General features: G+C 41.4%; 1 protein-coding gene across 5 annotated transcripts in view; it reads left to right on the plus strand.

Annotated features, from left to right (window-relative positions):
* LOC124111074 (monocarboxylate transporter 14-like) overlaps window positions 1-17959 on the plus strand; it is a 29310-nt gene that overhangs the window by 1999 nt on the left and 9352 nt on the right. For 4 of the 5 annotated variants that reach the window (XM_048390680.1, XM_046470624.2, XM_046470630.2 and 1 more), the window contains exon 2: window positions 9202-9504. The exons of the other annotated variant lie outside the window; for it this stretch is intronic. The gene's annotated coding sequence lies outside the window, so the exon portion shown is untranslated. The remainder of the gene's footprint in view (window positions 1-9201; window positions 9505-17959) is intronic. 5 annotated transcript variants of the gene reach the window in all.

Here is a 17959-nt window from a genome sequence, read left to right on the forward strand (position 1 = left end):
TATGTCTACGTGACGTGTAATAAGATTACACAAATATTTTGGCTCACTATTGCATATCATTTAATTTTTGCAGCATAAACACACATCGGCAGATTGTTACAGTCTATTACGGCATACAGTCAGTGCATTCAGTGTTGATTTTAAACACTTATAGCCAACACAGTCTCCCAAGATAGACAATACAAATTATAGTACAGTTATGGTATGGTCAGTTTGTTTGTTGTTTTACGCCGCATTCCAGCTATATGACGGCCGTCTGTAAATAATCGCGTCTGGAACAGACAATCCAGTGATTGACATCATGAACATCGATCCATACAATTGGGATACGGTGACATGCATCAACCAAGTCAGCGTGCCACCCAATCCCGTCAGTCGCCTCTTACGACAAGCATAGTCGCCTTAGTCAGTTCGAATTAATCTTAACATTAATTCATCTTGACAAAAAGGACACAGGTATATATCCTGAGTTGTTTCAATTCAGAAAGTCATTTACATACCTGGTAGTTAGCCACTCGAGACATCTTCATCCACATCCATTGTGAACACATTTCCTTTCTGAAATAGCCTGATTGTCATTGTAAGCCTTAGTTTCCTCTCCGAAAGCTGACGTTCCTTATGCTGTTTGGAACATTACCAGGTAGTTCCTTGAAGAAGATAACGATTACACTCCAGTCACTGTGTAATATATATGAGAGGTGCACCACTGCTGGTACCTGCATGGGGGGGGGGTGTGGGGGGGGGGGGGGGGGGGGGGGACTGCATCTATGAATCCTTCAAAGGAATTCCCGGACCATGAATGCTATTGAATAATTTTTGTATAGAACAATGTGCACGATGCGGTGCATTTCAGTGCAAGTTACTTTTGTGACGCTCTAGAGGGGGAATATTTGCTCAACCTCTTTTAAAAGGAAACTGTGAGTAAAGAGCGATATTACTGCTTTCATCTCTCTCCGTCAGAGCTGGTATGTTTTGAATTATTTAGTTAGGACTGCGACACAGCTGTGATTCCAGTTCAGTAGAGGTCACAGTACAAAACAGTGACTGATGTTGTATTGAATACACCGAAATATACTGAACCGCAAAAGAAACGTCACCATGGATAGATATATGAGAAACCTCATTTGTCCAAACACTGTAAACATACTTTGAGACATATAAACAAGATATGCTTGGCAAAACTGACCATCAAGGTTGAACTTAAAGTGTCAATAGTTCTTAAAGTTGAAAATGGCATCACAAGTCAGTATCTCGTGTGTTCGCCATGTGCATTGGTGACTGCCGTGCAACGTCGATACATGGAATGGATGAGGCGGTTGATGAAGGCCATAGGCACAGTTTAGCTGCAGCTGTCGGCCTTGGTCAGACGTCATTCAGCCGTCTTTGAATCTCGTCCCACGGGTGCTCAGTGGGATTTAAATCAGGACTGAGATCAGGACACTGCATGGCTCTGATGCCATTCTGCTGGAGGAAGTCTCTTATTGCTCTCGCAGTGTGGGCACAGGCGTTATCATGCTGAAACTCGTGGTTGCGGCGACGTGCCAAATGAGGTATGGCGTGTGGTCTCAAGACTTGATCAATGTACGGAGCTGCTGTGACACCAATGCCTCTCCCTGGACCGATGTTCTGGAAGACCACAGGGCCGACCCTCTGTGCAAGACCAATTCCATCCCACACCATGATGCTCGGACCACCCCACTAGTCTCTCTCAACAACACAAGCATCCGAATAACGTTCCTCACGGTGTCGCCAGACTCTCTCTCTCTGCCATCTGCTGTTGAGATACAGTAACGGCTCTCGTCTGAGAAGAGGACTCTTCTCCACTGCTGGTGACGCCAATGCTGGTGCTGTGTTGCCAACTGAATACGGTCCCGGCGATGACGTGGTGTCAAAATGGGTCCTCGGTGTGGCCTGTGAGAGTGGAGGTGTCTGTTCGTCAATTGTCGACGCACGGTGTCCTCACTAATGTGCTGGTGTGTCCCCATGGTCTGTCGAGCAGTTTCCGCAGCAGTAACAAAGCGATCTTGAAGATGCTGTCGCACAAACTGACGATCCTGACGTCGGGTGGTGACCCTTGGTCTTCCACTACGTGGTCGGTCATCTGGAGTGTTGGTGGTCTGGTGCCGTTGCTGGAGCCTGTATATGGTCCTTACGTGAACTTGTAATGCATTGGCTGCTTTCCGGGCTGTTTGTCCAGCTTACAATCGTCCAAGGGCTTGGTGTCGCTGATTTCTTATCAATTTTGGCGTGTGGTAGCAATTCAATAACGAATGAATGTTATCCGATCTGGGTGGATTTTTATAGGGCAAGAAATGGGGGAACGCATGTGCATATCAATTTGCACGGAACTCACGTGCATCGGGTTACCATGGCCGTTGCCGTGATGCGTTTGAGCGATCGGTTTTATTGCCAACTGCTTTGTTTGTTTATCATAAAAATTTCATTTTTCCGGACAAGGTGATGTTAAATTTTAGAAACTTTGACAAAAATTATCCAGATATCTAAATGACAACTTTTCATGTAATGGTACTTGGGGTGACGTTTCTTTTGCGGTTCAGTATAGTTGGCGTTCCCTTGTGCTTTGTCCATGTGACCAACTGATTTGTCTTTGCATGTGTTTGTGACGGGTGCCACCCATGGGGTAATATACGCTCACCTTTTCGCAAACACCTGGTATAATAATTTGATAGTGGTTCATAAACACATGCGTGTGCTATAGCCGGAAACGGACAATAATTATGTCAATGTCGTTGTCGATTTTATGTATTCAGTGAGTTAGAATTGTAAGGAAGATCTGTGATCTCCAAGCCATTAGACTTATTCCACTCGGTCTTTCTCAACGGTATGAAAGCGGTCAAAAAGTGAGAGACCGTGTCCCTTTGAAAGTGATGCAGCTCTTTAACGACTACCAGTTTGGCGAAAGCCTTGGGTGTGGTGCTGATTTGAACTCACAAAAGATTTCTGGCGCGTCTAACAAACTCTGCACATCGTCTCTATGCAATTCCGTCTTGAACCCAGTGAGCCATACTATCCTATTGAGTCGCATGTTTCACCAAGCAGTTGAATGCGGAGACTCTGTTCATTGTTACACATGTCTTGATTTTTAAACGTAATGACTTTCTTTGAGGATGTGTATGTAAAATCCTATGTGTTGAATCTCATAACACTTTCACATGTACAAAGGATATCCTTCTCGGATAAGTATTGTCATTGTCCGAACCCGCGTCCCAACGTGTTACTCCTGGCAGGTGGGACAATGCAGCTGACAGGTCACCTCGACCTTCATTGTATTACTCCTGACGGGTGTGACAATGCAGCTGACAGGTCACGTCGACCTTCGTTGTATTACTCCTGACGGGTGGGACAATGCAGCTGACAGGTCACGTCGACCTTCATTGCATAACTCCTGACAGGTGGGACAATGCAGCTGACAGGTCACGTCGACCTTCATTGCATAACTCCTGGCAGGTGGGACAATGCAGCTGATGACAGGGCCATTGCTTTGAAATACATTCTCAATATGATTCATAGGTAATGCGGGAATAGGCAATTTCTTATGCGGAGGTTAATTTTTCTCGATTATGTTTCTAGGTTTGTCAGCGGGTGATCACCAAAGTAGTAAACATCCGAGACCCGCATAAATTCCGGCGTTCCTTCCACATTAAGCTGACACGCCGTGATATAACTGGGATACTGTTCACAGCGGCGTTTAACACACACATTAACTCACTCACTCACTCATACTGTGCTAAAGAGGTACATAGAGAAATCTTCCATCGTGATCACAGTCTTGCATTAAAGTATAATTAATATTGCTATTTAATAGCTATTACGAAATGATTTTTTCAATTCAGAGTATTTAACGTTTCCTGAGATAGGTGTCGTAAACTTTAGGTTTCTCTAACTTTCCAATTGAAAGAATGACGTTCTATTCTATTAGACATTCCTTATCCATGTACTGAGGAGAGATAGGTACTGTTCTGGATATCATGTTTTATCATATAATGGGCAGGATAAAGCCAACGGATAAAAACGGTATCCGTTGGGGTCATATGCGGATAGAGATGCAAATATCAAAGGTCAAGTAGGGACTACTTTCACTGTTTATAACCAAACATGGCGTCGCCCTCGTCATTCGGCGATCGAGTCAGAATTTACCATCAGGAATCTGTATAAACTACAGGGATAACTGCTATCATTATCAAAACAACAGTCTAATATACTGAAAATCAGTGTCTAACTGTGACGTAGCTAAGGCATTTTATAAGTTTTGGCAACTTTGGAGATATAAATTTCGAAATAATTTTGCGAGGGCACGAGGCCTAGCCAAGCGGGATCAGTAGTCATATCTGTGCCTGTAGACCTCTGCGGCTTGAAACCTTCTCCACAAATTAAAATAGTTGGATTTGGCTGAAATATGTTTGTATTGGTACCTTAAAATTGTTTCGTTTTGTCGCTGTGTGTACATCTGACTACACTTCTTAACGTTAAGACAGGACAGACCGACTGTCAACAACGTCTGACCGTGGCCGTGACGTTTCATAGACTAGGGGTAGAGTAGCTTCCCTTTGACAAAGGGCAGTTACTCTAGCGGGCAGAACGATGGATTGCCGCGAAAGGCAATTACAAACAATTGTTGTTTTGCGTATATGTTGCTTCGCCACTGTATAAGAAACAGATTTCAGTTGGAACTATATTGGCTACTGTCACTGTCCGACTGACACATCACTTACCCTGTGACGTAATAAATATTAATGTGCGCATTCCAGGAAAACTCGCAATGTTTCGGTAATGTTTGTGAGACAGGGAAAGCGATTTTGAAGCACAGAATTTTAAGAATGACATATGATAAAGAGGTTATCACGCTTGTGTGTTTGGGGATGGTAGATATTCTGTATTAGGAATAAACACTATGTATTTAGCTCGCCAAGGCTCGCTTAATACAATGTTTATTCCTAATGCAGGGTATGTACCATCCCCAAACACACTCGCGTGATAACCTCTATTTATATTGCTCCAGGGACATTTAGTTAAAACAAACCATAGTTACACATAAAGGTATTTACTATTGAGGCCTATCGGGGAAATCACCAGTCATCTTTCTAGGTTTGCACAACATTATGATTAATACTCTGAGAGTGTGGGTTCGAATCGCGGATGGAACTCAACCCCCTTCAAGTACTAGAATTTGTACTTTACGAAGAAAGTGTAATCCCAAATATAACATTTGTTAATTATAATCAACAGTATTTAACATTTTAAAATAGTTTAACCATATATGAATGAACGCTGATCTAAAAAACATATCATAATATCATATCATATAGGTTAGTGAGTATATTGTTCATCAAAATGATAAAAACCTGTAAATGTCCGCATTTTCCTCAATTTCTAACGTATTGCGACATCCTACTGATGACTTCATTCAGTGCTATGACGTCACGCAACGTAGTAACAAGGTAGTGACGTCATAGTTTAAGACAGAACTATTCAAAAATGCCATCAGGAATAGCTTGAAGTCGTAAAACAGGAATACAGTCCTTGTTATACATCCCCGTATCTTATTCTACTTGACAAGTGGCCAACGATTCTAGGCGTTACCGCTAACAGATTGACTTACAGAATGTCATTAGGACTAACAGAGACGACATTTGCAGTGATTACACAATCCTACCATGTGTATGTGTGTGTGAGTGAGAGTGTGTGTGAGTGAGAGTGTGTGTGTGTGTGAGTGTGGTGTGTGTGAGTGTGTGTGAGTGTGTGTGTGTGTGTGTGTGTGTGTGTGTGTGTGTGTGTGTGTGTGTGTGTGTGTGTGTGTGTGTGTGTGTGTGAGTGTGAATATAAGGTCTTGGACTTTGTATGAAGACTAGGTGTTTGTTCAGACACATTTCTGTCTAGTATAATCGATATAATCAAATAAATCTATTTAAAAACACCTCGTAACAACCTAACATTTGTGGTAGACGATTTCGGTTGTTTAAAACAGTCTGTAGCAGAATTATCTTTTCAAGCATTTTCGAGGACAATAAATATGTTTTCGATCCTCTTCTGATCAGAAACGCCTCCCTGAGTGGTGTAGTTGAATGAGCGACTGTTCTGATAGCTGAAGATCTGTGGTTCGATTCCCTAGCCGCTTTATACCAAAATACGTTACAGGATGGTACTTGTTGTACCCAGCAAGCAGGGGTAGTTATCTAGCTAGCAATCTGTCACAGTGTGCACGGGGACCAAGTTAACATTTGCAGAGGTCAGAGATCTTCAAGATAAACAACGCAACCCTTGTTTTTATGCAATGAGTCGTAAACAAATTCTTAACGAATAATAAGATAAAGTATATAAACGTGCATTACTGCCGAGAGGAATGGCTGAAATTCCCGTCTGATAACCCGTCCGCTTTGTTAAACGACCAGGACTGCCACCCTATGAAACCCACTGACGAATGCAAACAGACCTAACCTTCGCCAACAAAAGCCGGACTTTATGTCAATACATTTCGAGTCGGATAAGGAGAATCTTGAGCAACTCAGCCCAATTCGGTAAAAACATACGGTGTTCGTAAAAAATAGTCTTGTTTTTTTAACTGTGAAACGAAAACGTCATGTGTAGCATCAAGCGAACACAGATTTCATAGATTTCAGGAATTGCTATACGAATGAACATGCTCACCAGTACTGATTTAATTAAGAGGCATTTTCCATGAGGTGAGGTGAGGTGAAATTGGGTTTAACGTCGCGTCCAAGATTATTGCACTTATACAGCGACGTGCCTGCACGTGTGTGTGTGGCTGCTTGTACTAGTCCGGACTGATGCCGATTTATAGTGCTAGCCCATTGAGATACCATGCCGCAGTTTAACATGAATACCCGACTCAGACACAGCATACTGAGTCCGAGGCGAACAGTCCTTGTTTTAGCCTCTGAATGCCGAGCGCCAGACAGGGTAACAACAAGTACCATCTTCTAGCGTCTTTTGGTATGACGCAGCCGGGGGTCGAGCCCCGGACCTTCCTCTCTCCGGGCGGACACTCTACCACGGACCACGGAGGCGGTCGCATTTTCCGTGAAAGGCCTATCATTTATATTGGATATCCCATATTCCGTGATTTCGACACAACTGTGACGATACGAAACTATGTTCACAATCCATACGTCAAAAGCCCACTGTGATATACGGTAAACTATGTATTACCAATCTTCCCCCTTCACCGACTTATTGAACAAGTCCTTTAAGTAACAGTTCAATACATCTTGTTAAAGACAATACATCACTATCTACTCAGCCTTATGAATGGACACATGTGCAGAGTTGCATCCCTTGGGCACACCAGAAACCTTTGATTGTGGGTTCGAATCCCGGTTCGCCCTGATTATGTTTCTAGGTGTTTCAGCACCATACCCGTGCTCGTGGGTTTCACCGTCTGAGACCTGCATCACTTCGGGCTTTCCTCACACATTAAGCTGACACGCCGCGATATAACTGGAATACTGTTAAAAGCGGCGTTAAACCCAACTCACTCACTCACTCAATTATTTAAAGATCAATGATGCAATCGGTCGTTGAGGGAATCATGGTTGAGATTTAAAGATCCAATGAGACGTGACAACAGCACGTGGAAGTACCATGTTTCTGTGTGTAGAAATTAGACGCCATGGTCAGAAACAATAAAACCGTTCACCTGCCACTTCGCGCACAGATTAGGCCACCAGAAACCAGAAAACCAGCACCACTTTAAATAGCAAAGACTTACTGAGACCCAGTTACTCAGGTCCGTGAAGATTCCGGGGTAGAATAGGTCTTCAGCAACCAATGCTTGCCGTAAAAGGCGACTATGCTTGTCGTAAGAGGCGACTAACGGGATCGGGTGGTCAGGCTCGCTGACTTGGTTGATGCATGTCATCGATTCCAATGGCGTGGATCGATACTCATGATATTAATCACTGGATTGCCTGGTCCAGACTCGATAGTTTACAGACCGCCGTCATATAGCTGGAATATTGCTGAGTGCGGCGTTAATCAACAAAACAACCAACCAACCTTTGACATTTTGTCCAGCATGTTGGAAACTTGTTAACATATGGGATAATAGGCAGAGACAAAAGACAGATGCATAAGGCCCCTCCCCAACCCTCACCCCCCACCTCAACAGATACATGATACGACTGTACCATTCAAGTTTACCATCCCTTCTAATCCTATCTTAGTAGGGCCAATTGTTTGTGAAAAGACTCTGTTCGCTTCACTCTCCTACCCAGAGTTCCATGCGGCCGGCAGCCAGCTAGCATAGTACCTCTGCCACAGGCCAGCGCCATGTGACGTTTCGTCACATCTTTCACAGTCCATTCAAGATATTGCATATGCTTTTCATCCGTTTCATGTTTGACAAGTCTACACATTTTCATAAACAAATGTCAGAGAATGGTTAACTTTCATTGAGAAAGTATGCAAATACGTAAAAATCTACTTGTTTTTGCGAAGTTATCCTATGTTTACATTGGTTGTACGCCTCCACGTGCTGTCATCGAAGCCCAACGGAGAGCAAGCGACACGGTCACTTTGAAGCATAAATATATATTGTCATGCAACTCACTGTCGCAGTTGTAGTAGCATATATATATATATAGTTATGCAAAACAATATGTAAAGCGCCCCCAAATACTTGCATTAGTCCGTTCTATACTGATTTCTGAAAAAGCGCGTTTGTTTACAAACAAGAGAAAAGTTCGGTCACGTGATATGCAAATTAACCTGTGGCAGTGGTGTTATGCTGAGTCACCACTGCGACGGAGTGTGTGTTCGCTTATCAGATACTACAAAGAGGACGCATTAAACCAGTACATGGGGACATCGTTAGGTGTTACACTGTGTGGCAACCTCTATATGAGTACAGATAGTATCAGTAATACTTAACCTGATGGGACATTATGTGAAATGCATTCCTTCCAGTATACAAGATGAAAGTTGTTTCGACGCCCGGGACAACAGCATGCTTGTTGCAGATGTCCTGGTGTCTAAATAAAACATGATGAAGGCATCTCTCAAATGTTTAAACATACCCGCTATCACAACAATGTGAATAGTGTTTCCGAGAGGTAGAGCGTCGCGTGAGATTGCTCTGGAAATCATTATGTGACCCTATTGAATTCCCCAGTCAAAAGACATCAGGTAGGCTTGTTTACCAGGCGTATTTATCCTCAAAACTAGGGCCACTTCGTGAGAGGGTATAACGAAGCAGCCCAACGCCCTAATAGAAGGGTAACTGTACCCCGCAGGCCGACAGTGAAGAGGAACGCCATTGTAACAATGACTCTGGACAAAGAAGCAGAATATCCCGTCAACTCAACCTGATTTGACCCGTACCAACATTTCTGATAAATACTGTTTCAACCGAGTAGCACTCAGGTGCCTGACAACTCTCACCCACATCACCCCACTACAAAGGCACAGGAGTACCTATGGAGACAGGAGCAAGGTCCAAACTGAACATAACTGGACAAGAAATAAAAGGTAAGAAGTCGGCATGCAGTTCGTGTGTGCTCGTATCTTTCATGTGATGAGAGGAATGACATTTAAAAGAAAACGGTATCCACAGCAACGGATGTCAGAGTCCATAAATGTACAAGCTATCTCCCGGGGACACCAATTGTTTTGTATTATACTTTTCTTTTTTTTAAAATATTTTTTATTCAATTCAGTATATGACATTACAGAGTTATACATGGAGTAGCACGTCTTGTAGCATACTTGTTAGGTATAGGTTACCTATACAGCAGACAGCAGGTCAGCAAGTTTAAGTTCGCTACAGGTGTTCATCCAAGTTTACACATGGTGAAAACGGGCAAATATTTGCCAGATTTATTAACTAAGTGTGGAGCTAAGTGTGGATCGAAGACAAGATAAAATGTCCCTCGAAACCCATTATGATTTGTTGTTTGTTTGTTTGTTGTTTAACGCCACACTCAGCAATATTCCAGCTATATGACGGCGGTGAAACCTTCTATTATGGGTAACATGTGTGAAGCCTAATTCTGGTGTCCCCCGCCGTGACATTCCTGGAATATTGCTAACAGCGGCGTAAAACAATATTCACTCACTCACTCCTGTATTACAAATAAAGGAAATCTAGAACAACTTCTTTTGTAGATGAAACTGTTTTCTCTGTTTATCTTATGCTTGTTAAGGTTAACCAAACCAAAGGACACGCCGGGATTATGGGGGTTAATTTCGTAAACTTATACTGGCATCCATCTAAACACTCGTTCTAATTGCAACATTTTTACAACACGGTTCCTTAACTGGTCAAGGGGCGGTCGGGTAGCCTTGTGGTTAAAGCGTTCGCTCGTCACGTCGAACACCCGGGTTCGATTCCCGACATGAGTACAATGTGTGAAGCCCATTTCTGGTGTCCCCGCCGTGATATTGCCGGAATATTGCTAAAAGCGGCGTAAAATCAAACGCACTCACACTTAACTGGTCGATACATTGAGCTGTCTTAAAAACGCATCGCGATAATCTGTACATTGATATTGACATAAAACAGATGCTGACATGGCTATGAAAGATTGTTTATCTCGAACCAGTTGAATCCACGTTTCAATCACGTGATCATCTTTGACATAAGACATGCCCGTGTCCAAGTACTGATTGACTTTATCTTGTACAGACAAACTACGACTTCGTGAAACATACAACCATAGGAATATTCACTCGAAAGACGTTATGATTTTACAGAATGGGAAGCCACGAACGATCCATTGGTAGAACACGAGAAATGGTGTCCAATCTGCGACTATGTTAATATGGAAGGAATAATGAAACAGAAGAAGAAAAATGATGAAGCAAGAAATTTACTGGGTATATTCCAAAAGGACGTTTTTGAATATTTCTAGAAGACATATTTGTGCGAACTGTTATCTGAAAGTTTAGGGACGAAACATCACATCTGTCACCTGTAAAAATTGTTAGTTTTAAAACTTGGACTTTGAACAAGACTTTCATCACAGGAACACACATTCTATTATCATGCTTGGCTTCCTTCTCTGGAAGTACCATACAGCATGGAATTCTGGGTTTCTTATGGCCGCATTTGTGCTGGTAGCAGTATATATATGACCAGGTTATTTTGTATGAACATGGCATCTCTTCTCGAACATATTTTCCACAGATAGATAGATATTCTTTATTTCCTCCAGATATTGAAGATACATATCATATATGATATTAGGTATAATTACAGAGCTGCACAGTAGTACAATTGAACAATATTATGAGAAATGATAACTACAAAATGCATGGCAATCCAGCATTCTTATAAGTGTTTTGTAACAGATACAGCCATTTCCTACAGTATCTTGACACAATAACCATAAGATCACCCCATTGACTTTGAGATAAAGAGCTAACACACTCAGGCATACCGCCAAGTAGTACAGACAGGATGATATCATCGTCCTCACTACATAGTCTTGCAAATGTAGAGACATCTATCACATCACAAATGATTTCAAATAGTTCATTTCTGTCATTCATATTCAATGTACAATACAAAAAGACATGCTTAATAATATCATGATCACTAAACTGCATGCAGAGCATATAAGATATATTTTTTCGATTCCTGTACGATACAATTTGAAAAATGAATTATCTCGAGTACAGGGATGATTCTCAATTCTGTTTTGAAGAAGTGTATATGAGGAAGAATATATCAGGTTTTACGTGTTTGCAAATGTGTATTTAAATACATATTTGATCATACGAAACAACTTCAACCATGTCTATTGTCCGAACGGTTAAGGGGGCACGGGTGGCCCAGTCGTCTAAGGCGCCGCAATTCGCTGTGCAGAGTTGCGTCCCTTGGGCTCCCCGGAAATCTATGATTGTGGGTTCGAATCCCGGTTCGCCCTGATTATGTTTCTAGGTTTGTCAGCACCATACTCGTGCTCGTGGGTTTCACCGAAGTTGTAAACGTCTGAGACCTGCATCACTTCGGGCTTTCCTCCCACATTAAGCTGACACGCCGTGATATAACTGGAATACTGTTAAAAGCGGCGTTAAACCCATCTCACTCAATCACTCACTCTGAACGGTTAAAACTGTTTGCTCGGCTGGCCACACTCTCCGGTCTGATTACCTTCAGCGCACCACACGAACCTCTCTCTCTCGTGTCTAAGGTCGTTAAAGTGGTTCAGTGACTGATGTATTGTCTCTAAACAGGGTACTGTAACCCTAAACAACTCGTTCCATAGGTCGCTGAAAAAAGGAAGATATCAATGTTGGGTTTGACGTATTAGGATTGTGAATACAGGTTCGCCTCGCTTGCTGTTTAGAAATCATGGGAAAATTCATCCTGTATGAATGGGCTGCGTTTTGTGGTGAGCATGGGCATTCGTTTAACATTTCTTGACGGTTTTTTTTACTTTTCATCTCGGACAGATAGTAAAGATGAAATTGCAGTGTTCTTTTATTGACAAACACGTGTACCTTGATATACTAATATAGAAATGGTATGTGTTTCGTCGTGAATGTCACTGGATGGGACGACTGCCTTTACGTATGTGTCAATATATTTAGACTTTAAATATTAACTCACTCACTCAATATATTTCGTGACCATAACCAGAGAGCTGAGACAATAGGTCTTGAAACTATTTCCGTGGAAAACTAAAATCTGTCTGAATATTTGTACACTCGATGCTGTACATGATTATATCTTCTTTGATTGGCATTTAGAAGTTGGCGTACTCCGTAAGGATATGAATTTATGGATGAACAACTTCTTTATTACAATTAAGAGCGACGTTTCGGTGTAGGTTCTAACACCGCTATCAAGCATTGAGTTGTTGTTGCATTAAGTGTTTAAGAGGTCGCCTTCTGCCTAGGCAACTTCGGCTGACCTGTTCCTCTTTGGGACTCCTGTGTGTGAGAAGGGTACACAAATCTATTGTGAGTTTGGTGTTCACATTTCTGTTTTTGTATTGATATGATTTCTATTTTCTTATATTGATATGATTTCATTTTTATCCTTGGCTGCTCTGTTTATATACATTCGAGTAGCTGTCCATCTCTCAGAAATAGAGGAGCAGTGAATGTGGTTGGCAAGTATATATACAAGTGGGTGGCAATGTTTCTACAGTAGAGTAGATATTGTTTTACTGGAGTGGAGAAGCCTGTTATGTACACACAAGGGTAGTGATGACAATCATCGGTGAAGTCAGTGACATAAACAAACGATGAAGCCAGTAATATAAACAACGGGATTATAGCTGATTGGGGTCTTTGATGAGTTGATGGTACGCCGGGGGGGTTACCCTCACTTTGCCAGCAGCTTGATGTTTACAGAAGGTATTAGTGGTTACACCTGACTGAGCGTGCAGGTCCAATTTATTCCCCGTGTAATTCTATCCGGGGTGTACAACCATGAACTATATCTAGCCTAAGAATGTCAGGTTCAAGTATTAGTTGCAACACATTCAACAGTCAATAAATATGTTATATTAACTAAAAAAAGAAACTAAAAAAAAAAGATAGCCTATCACTTTACTGTCGCTAAAACTAACTGTTCCCTTATTTATTCCCATCAGTATATATAAGAACGTGGGATGACATCGAGCAGAAAGTGAGAGATTTTATAAGAGAAGCACTGATGGGTTCTGCTGATTCCATTCAAATTGATACGGCTCACCGTCTTCATGCTAAATCAGGAACCATCTACATATTCTGGACACGATGACGTATCAAGCAAGCCAGGGATCAATTCTTACCCATATATTCATGGGTACTGATCGGTTTGTAAGCTTAGAAGGCAAAGTGTATGTTTAGTTTAAACATGTTGTATTGTTGAAAAAGACAATGGGATAGGATAAAAGTGCAACCTTATTGTCCCATTCTCTGTGAACTAGGATGGAGATACAGAACATCCGATATGTTGATCAGCGTCTTATCTTCAAACAGTGGATTTAAATAAGTGTAACCGTGGCTCCACTGAAAATAACACTTCTTCCAGTGAGTGTGATAAACCAATTGAAATTACTTATATGAACAATATTTGTACTTGGAACATACACTACTTGCATGTATATGTACACCAATACGTTTCCCTGACATAGGAACTCACAGAAGATATTGGAATAGATATTTTACACAATACACTTCTACAGCTTCCATACATATCTGAGGATATGTGCAAATTCATAATATGCGGAGACTTTAATCTCTGAACTGCAAATTAACCTGATTTCATTCTTGACGACCCGTGGCATATTCTACCTGGAGATACAGACTATGCTTCTGATTGTGAGTAGCACCCGCCCACCCATTCTGGAGATTTGATCAGGATTACAAATAAAACTTTGTCGTTTTCTTTGCCACATTGTAACATACAAGTAACGTGCTGAATCACCTTGTTCATATATGGAAGACATTGGTACCGATAGGGAAAGACGTGCTTACGCTTTTCGCGAACACCCGCTGTCTTCACTGATTTTCAGTGATCCATCCAGTGATGTAATTGCCTCAGCTATTTTGCCTTTTGCGCCCGGTGAATCTATTTCGTCAGATGATGGCGATTGGTTGTGCTCGAGCGTTGACATTAAATTTTTTATATAAAAACTTCTGTTGCTTGTACATATAATTGCACATAATTACACAAGGGATAAGGTTAGGGCAATTAACTAATTCCTTTGTGATTATACCATAGGATAGTAGCTTTGTGTTGTGAAGAGTATTTGAAGCCATCAAACTTTAGAAATGTATTTTCCTAGATATTTGAGTATCTTGTGTTTATAGTTATCGAGGCAGACATCGACATTGATGACCAATGTTGATGTAGCCCTAACATTGCGCGTGTGTGTATCGTATTGACATATCTCCAGCATGACACATGCGTGTATCGTATTGACATATTTCTCGCATGGCACGTGTGTGCATTGTTTTGACATATCTCTAGTATGGCACGTGTGTGTATCGTATTGACATATCTCTAGTATGGCACGTGTGTGTATCGTATTGACATATCTCCAGCATGGCACGTGTGTGTATCTTATTGACATATCTCTAGCATGGCACGTGTGTGCTTTGTTTTGACATATCTCTAGTATGGCACGTGTGTATCTTATTGACATATCTCCAGCATGGCACGTGTGTGTATTGTTTTGACATATCTCTACCATGACACGTGTGTGAATCGTATTGACATATCTCTAGTATGGCACGTGTGTGTATCTTATTGACATATCTCTAGCATGGCACGTGTGTGTATTGTTTTGACATATCTCTAGCATGACACGTGTGTGCTTTGTTTTGACATATCTCTAGCATGGCACGTGTGTGAATCGTATTGACATATCTCCAGCATGGCACGTGTGTGTATTGTTTTGACATATCTCTAGCATGACACGTGTGTGCTTTGTTTTGACATATCTCTAGCATGGCACGTGTGTGAATCGTATTGACATATCTCTAGCATGGCACGTGTGTGTATTGTTTTGACATATCTCTAGCATGACACGTGTGTGAATCGTATTGACATATCTATAGCATGGCACGTGTGTGTATTGATTTGACATATCTCTAGCATGATACGTGTGTGAATCGTATTGACATATCTCTAGCATGACACGTGTGTGTATCGTATTGGCATATCTCTAGCATGACACGTGTGTGAATCGTATTGACATATCTCTAGCATGACACGTGTGTGTATTGTATTGACATATCTCTAGCATGACACGTGTGTGTATTGTATTGACATATCTCTAGCATGACACGTGTGTGTATCGTATTGACATATCTCTAGCATGACACGTGTGTGAATCGTATTGACATATCTCTAGCATGACACGTGTGTGTATCGTATTGACATATCTCTAAAATGACACGTGTGTGAATCGTATTGCCATATCTCTAGCATGACACGTGTGTGAATCGTATGGTCATATCTCTAGCATGACACGTGTGTGAATCGTATTGCCATATCTCTAGCATGACACGTGTGTGAATCGTATTGACATATCTCTAGCATGACACGTTTTTGTGTATTGTGTTGCCATATTTCTAACATGACACGTGTGTGTATTGTATTGCCTTTTCTCAAGCATTGCACGTGTGTGTATTGTATTGACATATCTCTAGCATGACACGTGTGTGTATTGTATTGCCATATCTCTAGCATGACACGTATGTATATTGTATTGAGACATCTCTAGTATGACACGTATGTATTAGTGTATTGAGACATCTCTAGTATGACACACGCGTGTATTGTATTGACACATATCCAGCATGGCACGTGTGTGTACCTTATTCAGATCTCTAGCATGGCGCACGTGTGTGTGTTGTATTGCCATATCTCTAGCATGACACGTGTGTGAATCGTATTGACATATCTCAAAAATGACACGTGTGTATTGTATTGACACATCTCCAGCATGGCACGTGTGTGTATTGAGATCTCTAGCATGGCGCACGTGTGTGTATTGTATTGACATATCTCAAAAATGACAAGTGTGTGAATCGTATTGACATATCTCAAAAATGACACGTGTGTGAATCGTATTGACATATCTCCAGCATGACACGTGTGTGAATCGTATTGAAATATCTCTAGCATGACACGTGTGTGAATCGTATAGACATATCTCTAGCATGACACGTTTTTGTGTATTGTATTGCCATATCTCTAAAATGACACGTGTGTGAATCGTATTGCCATATCTCTAGCATGACACGTGTGTGAATCGTATGGTCATATCTCTAGCATGACACGTGTGTGAATCGTATTGACATATCTCTAGCATGACATGTGTGTGAATCGTATTGACATATCTAAAAAATGACACGTGTGTGAATCGTATTGACATATCTCAAAAATGACACGTGTGTGAATCGTATTGACATATCTCTAGCATGACACGTGTGTGAATCGTATTGACATATCTCTAGCATGACACGTGTGTGAATCGTATAGACATATCTCTAGCATGACACGTTTTTGTGTATTGTATTGACATATCTCTAAAATGACACGTGTGTGAATCGTATTGCCATATCTCTAGCATGACACGTGTGTGAATCGTATGGTCATATCTCTAGCATGACACGTGTGTGAATCGTATTGACATATCTCTAGCATGACACGTGTGTGTATCGTATTGGCATATCTCTAGCATGACACGTGTGTGAATCGTATTGACATATCTCTGGCATGACACGTGTGTGTATTGTATTGACATATCTCTAGCATGACACGTGTGTGTATCGTATTGAAATATCTCCAGCATGACACGTGTGTGAATCGTATTGACATATCTCTAGCATGACACGTGTGTGTATCGTATTGACATATCTCTAAAATGACACGTGTGTGAATCGTATTGACATATCTCTAGCATGACACGTGTGTGAATCGTATGGTCATATCTCTAGCATGACACGTGTGTGAATTGTATTGCCATATCTCTAGCATGACACGTGTGTGAATCGTATTGACATATCTCAAAAATGACACGTGTGTGAATCGTATTGACATATCTCAAAAATGACACGTGTGTGAATCGTATTGACATATCTCTAGCATGACACGTGTGTGAATCGTATTGACATATCTCTAGCATGACACGTTTTTGTGTATTGTGTTGCCATATTTCTAACATGACACGTTTTTGTGTATTGTATTGCCTTTTCTCAAGCATGGCACGTGTGTGTATTGTATTGACATATCTCTCGCATGACACGTGTGTGTATTGTATTGCCATATCTCTAGCATGACACGTATGTATATTGCATTGAGACATCTCTAGTATGACACGTATGTATTAGTGTATTGAGACATCTCTAGTATGACACACGCGTGTATTGTATTGACACATCTCCAGCATGACACGTGTGTGTACCTTATTGAGATCTCTAGCATGGCGCACGTGTGTGTGTTGTATTGCCATATCTCTAGCATGACACGTGTGTG

Source organism: Haliotis rufescens, unplaced genomic scaffold (genome assembly GCF_023055435.1).
Source record: "Haliotis rufescens isolate VD_foot unplaced genomic scaffold, xgHalRufe1.0.p SCAF_9, whole genome shotgun sequence".
Lineage (NCBI taxonomy): Eukaryota > Metazoa > Mollusca > Gastropoda > Lepetellida > Haliotidae > Haliotis > Haliotis rufescens.